Raw genomic sequence first — 10,509 nt, forward strand, 5'->3', positions numbered from 1 at the left:
ATGCAAAACCTTATTTGTTTCATGATATACTTTGTTCATAGAAAAATCATTTTAACAAATTCAGTTACAAGCTCACTATCACTGTATTTGTTCAGTACTATACTGGATGTTCTATCCAGAAGACTAGCAGGACAAGGACCAATGCATTTACTAATATTAGAAAGGAAGAAATAAATAAACCTTTCTTAGCAAGTCACATGATTTTTCCTCCTAAGGCCTTAGTGCATTTACACTAGATGGTACTTAAACCAGACAAACTCCTCTCCCAGATATCTGCATGTCACCTCAATAAGGCCTCCCCCAATTTCTCTACATAAAATTACAGTAGCCCCTCATTTCCAAGGTTTTTCAGTTTTCTCTTCCTTTACAAAATAGTTATTAATTTATAAAAGACCCTATGATTTAGGAATCAATCATGTTCATTGTTTATTGTCTGCTTTCTCTCACATCCCTCACCCTAGGAGAGCAGATATCTCGGTCTCCTCTGCAGATGAAATGCTATGGCCCCCGCAGTGGGGTGCAGGGTCTGCCTAGATGCTTCCCAAAAGCCAGTTGTGCCGTGTCTTCTCAATTCTTCACTCAAAAAGCCCACATCAGTAGCTTGAAACCTTCCATGTGAGAGATATCACATCTTGGAACAAGATCAGCTCTACACATCAGCCCCTCACCTCCACCCCCTGAGAAGCCATTGTTAGACTTTTACCAGAAATCACTAATACTCCTCCCTTAGAACCAGCATCTGCCATGTAGTGGATTTTTGATAAACATTTTTTGAGTACATAAATACATTTGAATAATTTAGAATGGTTCCAATGCCCTAGTGCTCTGACTAAATATTTTACCCAACATAAACACATGTAATAATGTACATAACAGTGAGTTACCTTTTAAAACAGTGATCAAATAAAGTGTGCATTTTATCATAACTAGACATTTTGTATGACAAAGGAATAATTAATTGAATATTTTCTAATGCATTTGGTGTTCATATTCCTCTTTTTACATTAGGCCTTTTGACAACTATGCAAAAATCAATTTATTTGATGTGTATTGCATATTCATGAAGTTACTGAGAACAATTCTTGTTAAGGTTTGCATTGGAACTTTCTAATGGTAAGAACTGCTATGATGCAAACCCTTATTTTTTTCACACACAAAAAATTCTTAAAACTATTTGGGTTATATCTAGTAATTTATGAGGTCCAACATCATTTGTCAATCATTACACTTCTGAGATTAAAAATTTGACTTATAGACTAATAGTTCAATTAAATAATGGTAGTCAGTAAGTAGGAGGCCAACCAGCATCTTGTGGAATGACTTATCTCCACAAGAGCATATAATATATCACTGAAAATGATTAGTAATACATGCTGGAAGTATTCAGTAAAATGATGCCAGTTTAGGTTTTGAGAAAGTCTTAAAACATTTGCATCCCTTAACCATTTGATTTAATAAATTTTATCTTTTGATTTCGAACATGTTACAGCAAACCATTATTTGTAATTAAAATCCCTCCTCCACTCTCTGAGGAGAGTGAAACCTGGTAGCTTGAACGATGTTTCATTGACCTAAAACATAGTCACTCATCAACCTCAGAATACATGGTGGTAATTGACACATTATTAAAAAGCAGATGCCTACTAGCTTGTGGATAGAAAGGTAACAGGTGTAATCAGTCCTCATTAAAAGTAAATTATTCTGAGACCTAGAGAAAAGCTAGACAGCTATTAGGAACTAGGAATAAAGCAGTAAGGGTAGAAAGTTAGAGAGTGAGAGGGTGATCAAGGAGGAAAGAGAGGGACAATCCAGTATCTAGGAATTTGAGAAAAGATATGGAGAAGAAACATGTCTAATAGGATATTTCATGAAGTGCAGTGCTTTGTGAGATAGAAATTCATTCCCTTTCCCTGTGAGTCACTAAAGATTGTGTTGCTCACAAACACACAAATGGTGGACACCAGACACTTTAATTTCTTTCTTCATCAGACTCTTTCTTTACCTGAATAATAATAGCACTGACCTCAGTTGGTTTTGTATTGTCTGCCTGTTTGAAAAAATGAGATAATTTTATGGTCAGTGCCTGGTAATCAATAAAAGTTCTGAATAAAATATAAAAAGAATGGCTATTTGGATACAAAACTAAAGGCAAAGGAATAGAATTTTCACAAGTAGAGAATCAGTTTCACCATCTCCACTGAAATATCTTGAATAAATATTTTCAATGCCTATTTTAATGTGTAGCAGTTATAAATTCAACACATCTCAGTATCTATGTATTGTCTCTGCTGAGCAGAGAGCCTGATGTGGGGCTTGATCTCAGAATCCTGAGATCATGACGTGAGCTGAAGATAGAGGCCCAAGCCACTGAGCCACTGAGGCGCCCCTATATTTCTATACTATATTACCTTTCTATGGGATAAAAATGACATCTCTCATTGAAGGAATTGTGGAAATAAACAAGTTCAAAATATCCAATGCCAACTTTCCAGATATTTATTTTATTGATTCATAAGTATTCTTAATATGAGAAGATGTCATATGCACAAATACAAGTAACTGTTTAATGAAAGTAAATAACACAGTGAAGAAAGTAGTCAAAAGGCAATAAAAGCCACATTAGGAAGGGGCTTGGGAATGACTTCCGCAAATTCAAAGGGTCAGTATAGGTATAAACCTCCTCATCAGTCTTTAAGAGATTGTCCATTTCAGAAGACAATCAGTCATACTAGAAATCCACAGCAGTGTGTTCCACCATTTCATCCCGATAAAGAATTCTTCTCTAGATAGCCAAAATTCAAAAGATATCAGCACACTATTCTACTGAAGACAAGTCCAGTTTCTGGAAGAAAAATGGGGATTCCTTATGCAATCACAGAAGACTGAAATTCTACACTTGGTCTTAGCCAAAAGGCCGAGAAGCGATAGAAGTGTGAAATTCTAAATCAAGCTTTCACATACTAAGGATCTCGTTGTTTGTATATTTGTCTATTTACCTGAGTCATTTTGCTTTTTGTAACTCTTAATCAATATTTATAAAAATGATTCATCTCTGTCTTTAATGATTCTTCTCCTTGGCACTCTATTTACTTAATGAATTCCCCCGAGCCAACAAAAAGACACAGATAAAATAAGTCCAGTTCCATTTGTATGTCAGACGAAGAGAAGAATATTCCATATATTCTGTTTCTCAAAACAGTGTTTGCAGGAAAATATAGCAGTCCGTGTGCTTAAGGAAAAATATTACTTGGGTTTTACAGATGTATAATCATAGAATTACAAAATATTTATTTTAACTGTTTGCATGAATAGAAAGAAAAATGATTGGATAAATAAGAGTTTTGTAGTATATGAAAAGAGGCAAATGGAAAAGTATTAGTCAGCCTAGGTGTAACTGAATTTGTATGTGGAGTTTGAGAGAGATGAAAAGCAAGAATGAGTTGAATTATAATAAAATGTTGTCAGCATTTTATAGTATCAGGAATGAAGGATATTGTGAGTCAAAGAGAATTATAATCCCTTAGAACCATGAAAAAGTTAAATCAACACACTTTTTTTGAGAGCACAGTAGAAACCAAATATTTTGCTAACTCGATTCACCACTCTGAAATTGTGTAAATGTTTAAGCAAATCAGATGATGAAATTTGAGACTAGATCATCAAGAAGAATCAGGAAGTAAGTAAATTTTTTATTCTTCAGTATAATATATGGAATATTCATTTTACTTAAATGTTTTAAAAATCATGTTTGCATATATGTTTCTGGATTTACAACCATTATAATATTAAAAATTAAATAATTGCTGGGGCACCTGGGTGCCTCAGTGAGTTAAAGCCTCTGCCTTCAGCTCAGGTCATGTTCCCAGGGTCCGGGTATTGAGCCCTGCATCCAGATCTCTGCTGGGCGGAGAGCCTGCTTCCCCCCTTCTCTGCCTGCCTCTCTGCTAACTTGTGATCTCTGTCTGTCAAATAAATAAATAAAAGCTTTAAACAATGAACACTGTTATGCTGCAAATAAACAAATAAACAAAAAAAAGAAAAAAAAATTAAATACTTGCTTACTACTAATAGACTATTAATAAAATCCTAAAGCAGAAACAGAAATAAATACTGGGTTGTTCATTATTTTTTCTAATTTAAAAACGTACTCTGTCACAAAAATGAGATTATTTTTAAAACTGGAAAATGGCGCCTTGGGTGGGTCAGTGGGTTAAAGCCTCTGCCTTCATATCAGGTCATGATCTCAGGGTCCTGAGATCCAGCCCCACATCAGAGCCCCTCTCTGCTCAGCAGGAAGCCTGCTTCCTCCTCTCTCTCTGCCTGCCTCTCTGCCTACTTTTAGTTTCTATCTGTCAAATAAATAAAATCTTTAAAACATAAATAAATAAATAAATAAATAAATAAAACTGGAAAGAATATCTGCTTCCCAGTTGATGTTAATTGGACCATCCACTTGTTCATTTTCCATAGTGGTATTGTAAACAAAACAAAACAAAAAAAAAAGGAAAAGAAAAGGATTATGCATTGAATGATTTCAACTACTCTAGGCAACTAATTTACTAATAGAAGGTTACCTTTTGTCCTTCTGATCTTTTTATCAATAAAGCAAAAAAAAAAAAAAAAGATGAGTGAGATAGCATCAACCAAACCCTTAAGAAAGTAATTTATGAGAGAATGCCAACAGAACATTCTCATGGATAAACATGAACATTCTACAGTGAGATGATTACAATGGTGACTAATTGTGTGACCTTGTGAAAGTACCCTAAGGAATGTGAGTCTCCAAATACAAAATGTGGAGATGGTCCTAAATAACCCCTGTGAGATTTCAAACTCTATTTATATTATCCATAATCCAGACTAGTTTTTATAATATTGAGGAAAAGAAAAATGTCAATTAGAATATTTTCATGTTTTTTTTAAGAAGGAGCTAAATATTTTCAAGAATAATTAGAATCTTAATATTAAAAAAAAAACATTAGAATAAATAGCTTCTGCTTAAATGTTAGCACAAGATTTTTTTTATCGATGGCCTGTGACAGCGCATTTTCAACAAAAAGAAATCAGTATTTAACTTCAAATAATATATATTACTTGAATATGAGGTCCAGTAGAAATTGGAAAGTTCTTGAAGGAAAATATTTGTTTTTGGGTTTCATAGATTATTCATCACTGTGGATATTTTTAAGACTCTGTACTCCAGGGGCACCTGGGTGGCTCAGTGGGTTAAAGCCAATGCCTTCGGCTCGGGTCGTGATCTCAGGGTGCTGGGATCAAGCCCCGCATTGGGCTCTCTGCACAGCAGGGAGCCTGCTTCCCTCTCTCTCTCTTTCTGCCTGCTTCTCTGCCTACTTGTGATCTCTCTCTTAAAAAAAAAAAAGACTCTGTACTCTAACCTCAATCTGGTTTAAATTTTTATGTCCTACAGGGGAACATACAGTTTCCATTCTAAAGGGGGGAAGAAAGGATCTGCAATGAAAAACCGCACAGTACCCACAGAATTCATTCTTCTAGGACTATCAGATGACCCAGAGCTTCAGATTATGATTTTTCTCTTTTTAATTATCACAAATGTATGACGTGTCACTGGTAATTTGACCATCATCACTCTCACCTTGGTGGACTCCCATCTACAGACACCCATGTATTTCTTCCTCAGGAACTTCTCTGTATTAGAAATATCCTTTACAACTGTCTGTATTCCTAGATTTCTGGGCACAATTTTCACCAGAGACAAGACGATCTCATACAATAATTGTACAGCTCAGTTGTTTTTCTTCATCTTCATGGGTATAACTGAGTTTTACCTTCTAACTGCCATGTCCTATGACCGCTATGTTGCCTTCTGTAAATCCTTGCATTATACAACCATCATGAACAAAAGAGTCTGCATATTACTTGTCTTTTGTGCTTGGTTAGCAGGATTCTTAAATATCTTCCCACTAGTTATTCTTTTTCTCCAGTTAGATTACTGTGGCTCCAATATCATTGATCACTTTTCTTGTGATTATTTTCCCCTCTTGCAATTATCTTGCTCAGACACATGGATCTTAGAAGTGATAGGTTTTTACTCTGCCATAGTGATACTGCTTTTCACTTTGGCATTAATAATTTTGTCCTACATGTTCATCATTAGAACAATTCTGAAACTGCCCTCTACAAGTCAGAGAAAAAAGGCATTTTCTACATGTTCCTCACACATGATTGTCATTTCCATCTGTTATGGAAGCTGCATATTCATGTATGCCAACCCTTCTGCAAAAGAAAAGGCATCATTGATCAAAGGAGTGGCTATTCTGAATACTTCTGTCGCTCTTATGATGAATCCATTTATATATACGCTCAGGAACCAGCAAGTAAATCAAGCCTTTAAGGATACTATCCAAAAAGTTATGATTTTCTCCAGTAAATGAAAGTGTAAGGAGCATTAAAAGGATGACATTCTTGTAAATACTATTATTCACACTTTCTCAAAACTCCCTTTCCTTTACTAGAGTTATGTATTTTTTTCCTTTTTTCCACTCCCGTATTAAAGTTTCCCAATCATTGAACTCAATACTTTTGATAAACTGAATATTGTTTCAGAATTTTCTGTAAACTCAAGTGTTTTTTTTCAATGCAATAAAATATTTGGGTTAATGATTGTGATTTTGAATGATAGTGGTTTCCCTTTGAAGAGACACTGGGCATTTAGTTTGATGGAAAGAGTGTCAGGATAGATGTGGATTTCTGAACTTTTCATTCATATCCAGTAATAGAAATGAATGTTATTAGAAAACTTTGATTCTCTTTGTCATTTCCATGAAATCAAGTAAACACAATCACCAGAGGACTGGGAATAAGATATAAATATCTACTTTAAAATATTAAAAGATTAGAGACTCATACATACTAAAAAATATTTATACCATTTATCATAATTAAGGTGCTAATGAGGTGGAAGAGAAAGGAGCTAGAAGGGGGTAGAAGATAACATAAAATTTTCAGCAATTCTTACCTTCTAGAGCTATTGTTTTCTTTGTATTGACTCATTTAATCCTGCCAACAACTTTATGGGGTGCTATTAATTACTAATCTCTCTTAGTCAGAGATATTTTTCCTTAGGCAGATCAAATGCCTCCAAAAATTAAAAAATAGGCAAAAAACAGACAATGTAAAAATACACCAAATGTATAAAATGGATGAAACTATGATAAACCACTGGAAATTCACCTTTCTGGAGAACCAAGCTTTATTTGTGGCACCTAGAACTGACTTTAGGGTTTTGGGAAGTATGGAAGAGAAATAACATTTACTGATAATATTCTACATGCTCCATTCTGTATTAAGCAAATCACATGCAGTATTTATTTTACAAAACTTCTTAGAAAGTGAATATTATTGCTTCTGATTTATAGGTAAATGAACATGATGAAATTGAGGTTGAAAGTTCAATGTATAGAGATTGCAGTTTTCAGAACTGGCATTTCAATCACTTTCCTTTCACCTCAAAACCCAGACTAGATGGGTTGCTTTCATCTTCACCCTGACTTTCACTTTTAATAATCTATGAATAAAAGCTCATGTTCAATATTAGGATTGTTACATTAAAGGACTTTGTAATGTTTAATGAACTCATTCAGGCTTTTCTTACTTAAGGTCAGCTTTGGGGATTGAGTGATGAGAAAGAGGATTCTTGCTCTAACTTATCTCAGATTCTAGTGGGGGAGAAAAACTACATGAAATTAAAATTTAATTTGATCAATGCAGTAACTTCAGCATGAGAGGCCTATGGGCCAGGTAATGTTATCATTGTCAAAGAAAATGTCAGTTTTCCTGCCTTAGCACAATTAGTGTCAGATTCACTATAATTGTGAAACGTTGATTCTTTTTAACCCTAAAGTCACATGCATAACAGAAACCTTGTCTGCTTTGGGTGTTATCTCAATTTTCAACTTTATTTCTTGGTCATTATCACATATGTTTTTTTTTTTTTTAAGTCACACTATTTCCTCAGTAAGAATTTAAAAATGTATATATACATACATATTTATTTATTTATTTATTTGACAGAGAACGACACAGTGAGAGAGGGAACACAAGCAAGGGGAGTGGAAGAGGAAGAAGCAGCCTTCCCGCCAAGCAGGGAGCTGATGTGGGGCTCAATCCCAGGACCCTGGAAACATGATCTGAGTGGAAGGCATACACTTAACTACTGAGCCAACCATGTACCCCAGTAAGTAGGGTTTTTGAGAATAGGATTATGATAGTCTCCAAGACTCTCCAGCAAGCTTCCCTTTACCCTCAAACTGCATGTGGATCATACATCCATCTTAAAACACTCCGTTTAACCTGTTACCACACCATATCTATTACTATCTCAGATCTATTTTGAAGGAATTTATATCAAGACACAGTCAAGATTTCTAAGACTTTTTCAGGCATTTATCAATGTACATTAGGAAACACTGAGATATATTTGACAAATTAAGTCCATGCACAAACTAGGTAAACTAAAAGAAAAACCAATAACAATATTTAATACCTATTATGTGGATATTAACAGCTTATTATAAGCAGATTAAGAAACTCACAAATATAATTTCTTCCTCCCTTTTTTCTTACCTATTGTACTTTTTAATGCTTTATAGGAACAAATGATCAAAAGGTTTTTTTGGCTCTCCACATTCTGTGACTTCTTTGCCTTTGCTATTTCATTATATGAAAAAAATGCATTTTTTTCATAAATGCATTATTTGCTTCATGAGTACAGGTCCGTGAATCATCAATCTAATACAATTCACAGCACTCACCATAGCAGATGCCCTCCCCAATGTCCACCAACCAGCCACCCTGCTCCTCCCTCCCCACTCCCCAGCAAACCTCAGTTTGCTTCCTGAGATTAAGTGTCTCTTACAATTTCCACCTAATTCTTTTTTTTAATATTTTATTTATTTATTTGACAGAGAGATCACAAGTAGATAGAGAGGCAGGCAGAGAGAGAGAGAGGGAAGCAGGCTCCCTGCAGTGTAGAGAGCCCGATGCGGGACTCGATCCCAGGACCCTGAGATCATGACCTGAGCCAAAGGCAGTGGCTTAACCCACTGAGCCACCCAGGCACCCTCCACCTAATTCTTATAGTGAAAATCATTCAGATGTTATTTCTGAAAACACTTCCAAAGTAACTACATTTCAGGCATGCACTAGCCATTTGGATTATTAGAATAGACCATCACCACCTTATAAAATTTTGAGCAACAGATAAAAAGGTAGACATTTAGGTATGGAATTATTAATCTCTTATAAAAACATATACCCAGGGCCATATGAATATAAAATATAGGACTGCTCACAGCATTTGCAATAATGCAGTAAGTATTCCAAGTAAAAGTAAAAAATATAATTAAACGGATATCCTGGGCAAAGAGAATAATGATTGCAAATGACAGTTGTTAAAGTGAGTGAAGTGAATGGGAATAATGTGAATAAAAATAGAAAATAAAAAGGAATCATTACTTCTCTTTTATGCTTTCCATGAGAAGCTGATTTTATTGATTCAATTCAGTATGCACAGAAAAAATTATGCTATAAAACCAACACTAGTGTTCCTCATATGGATATTACACTTTTTTCTTTTTTTCTTTTTTTATGTTAACTCTAGGGTTTATTGAGGTGTGCCTCAGTACAGGTGCTAGCGCTTGTCCAAGATGCTTTTGATGTATAAAGCACAGACCTCCTGTCAATTCTTCTTGAGTAACAACACCTGGAAGTTGACAGCTAAGTGGGTGTTGCACACAAGCTCATCATCTGCCATCTTCATGTGGCCAACAGCCACTGCCGACATAGCAACTTCTTTATCTGGAATAGGACTGTGGACTTTACTTCATTCACTTTGGGCCCCATATTCTCATTGTGGGTTGAGAATGGAAGGGAAATTGCCAGCTTTATTCAGGCCTGGACCAAAAACTTGTGGAATCTACTTGATCAGAGATTCTAAAGCCAAAAAGGCATCACACTTCTTGGTCATCTTCTTAACTAATTTTTTATTCTTGTTGAGTTTCTTTAGTGTCTCAGTGTCCATGTGGGGAATATCCACAATCATGGACTCATCATAGTGCTGCTGGTCCCCCAAAACTTGGGTCAGGGAGTGGACTTAAGCCTGAATGTGCCTGAGAAGCATTTGTTCTTCTGTGGGTTGTAGTTCTCCAAGCTGATCTGCAGCTCCACCATCTCCAGAAACTTCTGACACTGGCACTGATTCCCATTCAAGACTTCCCACACCACCAGCACAGGGTGTCACTTGGAGACTTTGCTGCTCATGGGGCCTAAGGACACAAAACCAGATGAAAAGAGCAACATTATATGTTTTAAACTCTGTTAAACATTTTGCCTATCCCCCACAAGATATTAACAATCCCTTTAAATGAACATGCTTTCTTCTCCTTCTAAAGAATGAGACAGATATTCATAGGGAACAAATAATGTTTATACGGCCAATATGCATCTAAACAGTGATTCAGATCAATGCTG

At 35.4% G+C, this 10,509-nt stretch overlaps 2 pseudogenes; one reads left to right on the forward strand and one right to left on the reverse strand.

Annotated features, from left to right (window-relative positions):
- The first annotated feature begins 5,474 nt into the window (after positions 1 to 5,474).
- On the forward strand, positions 5,475 to 6,413 carry LOC123947203 (annotated as a pseudogene).
- Positions 6,414 to 9,670: 3,257 nt separating this feature from the next.
- On the reverse strand, positions 9,671 to 10,299 carry LOC123946437 (annotated as a pseudogene).
- Between the last annotated feature and the right edge of the window lie 210 nt (positions 10,300 to 10,509).

The sequence above is a fragment of the Meles meles genome, chromosome 7 (assembly GCF_922984935.1).
Source record: "Meles meles chromosome 7, mMelMel3.1 paternal haplotype, whole genome shotgun sequence".
Lineage (NCBI taxonomy): Eukaryota > Metazoa > Chordata > Mammalia > Carnivora > Mustelidae > Meles > Meles meles.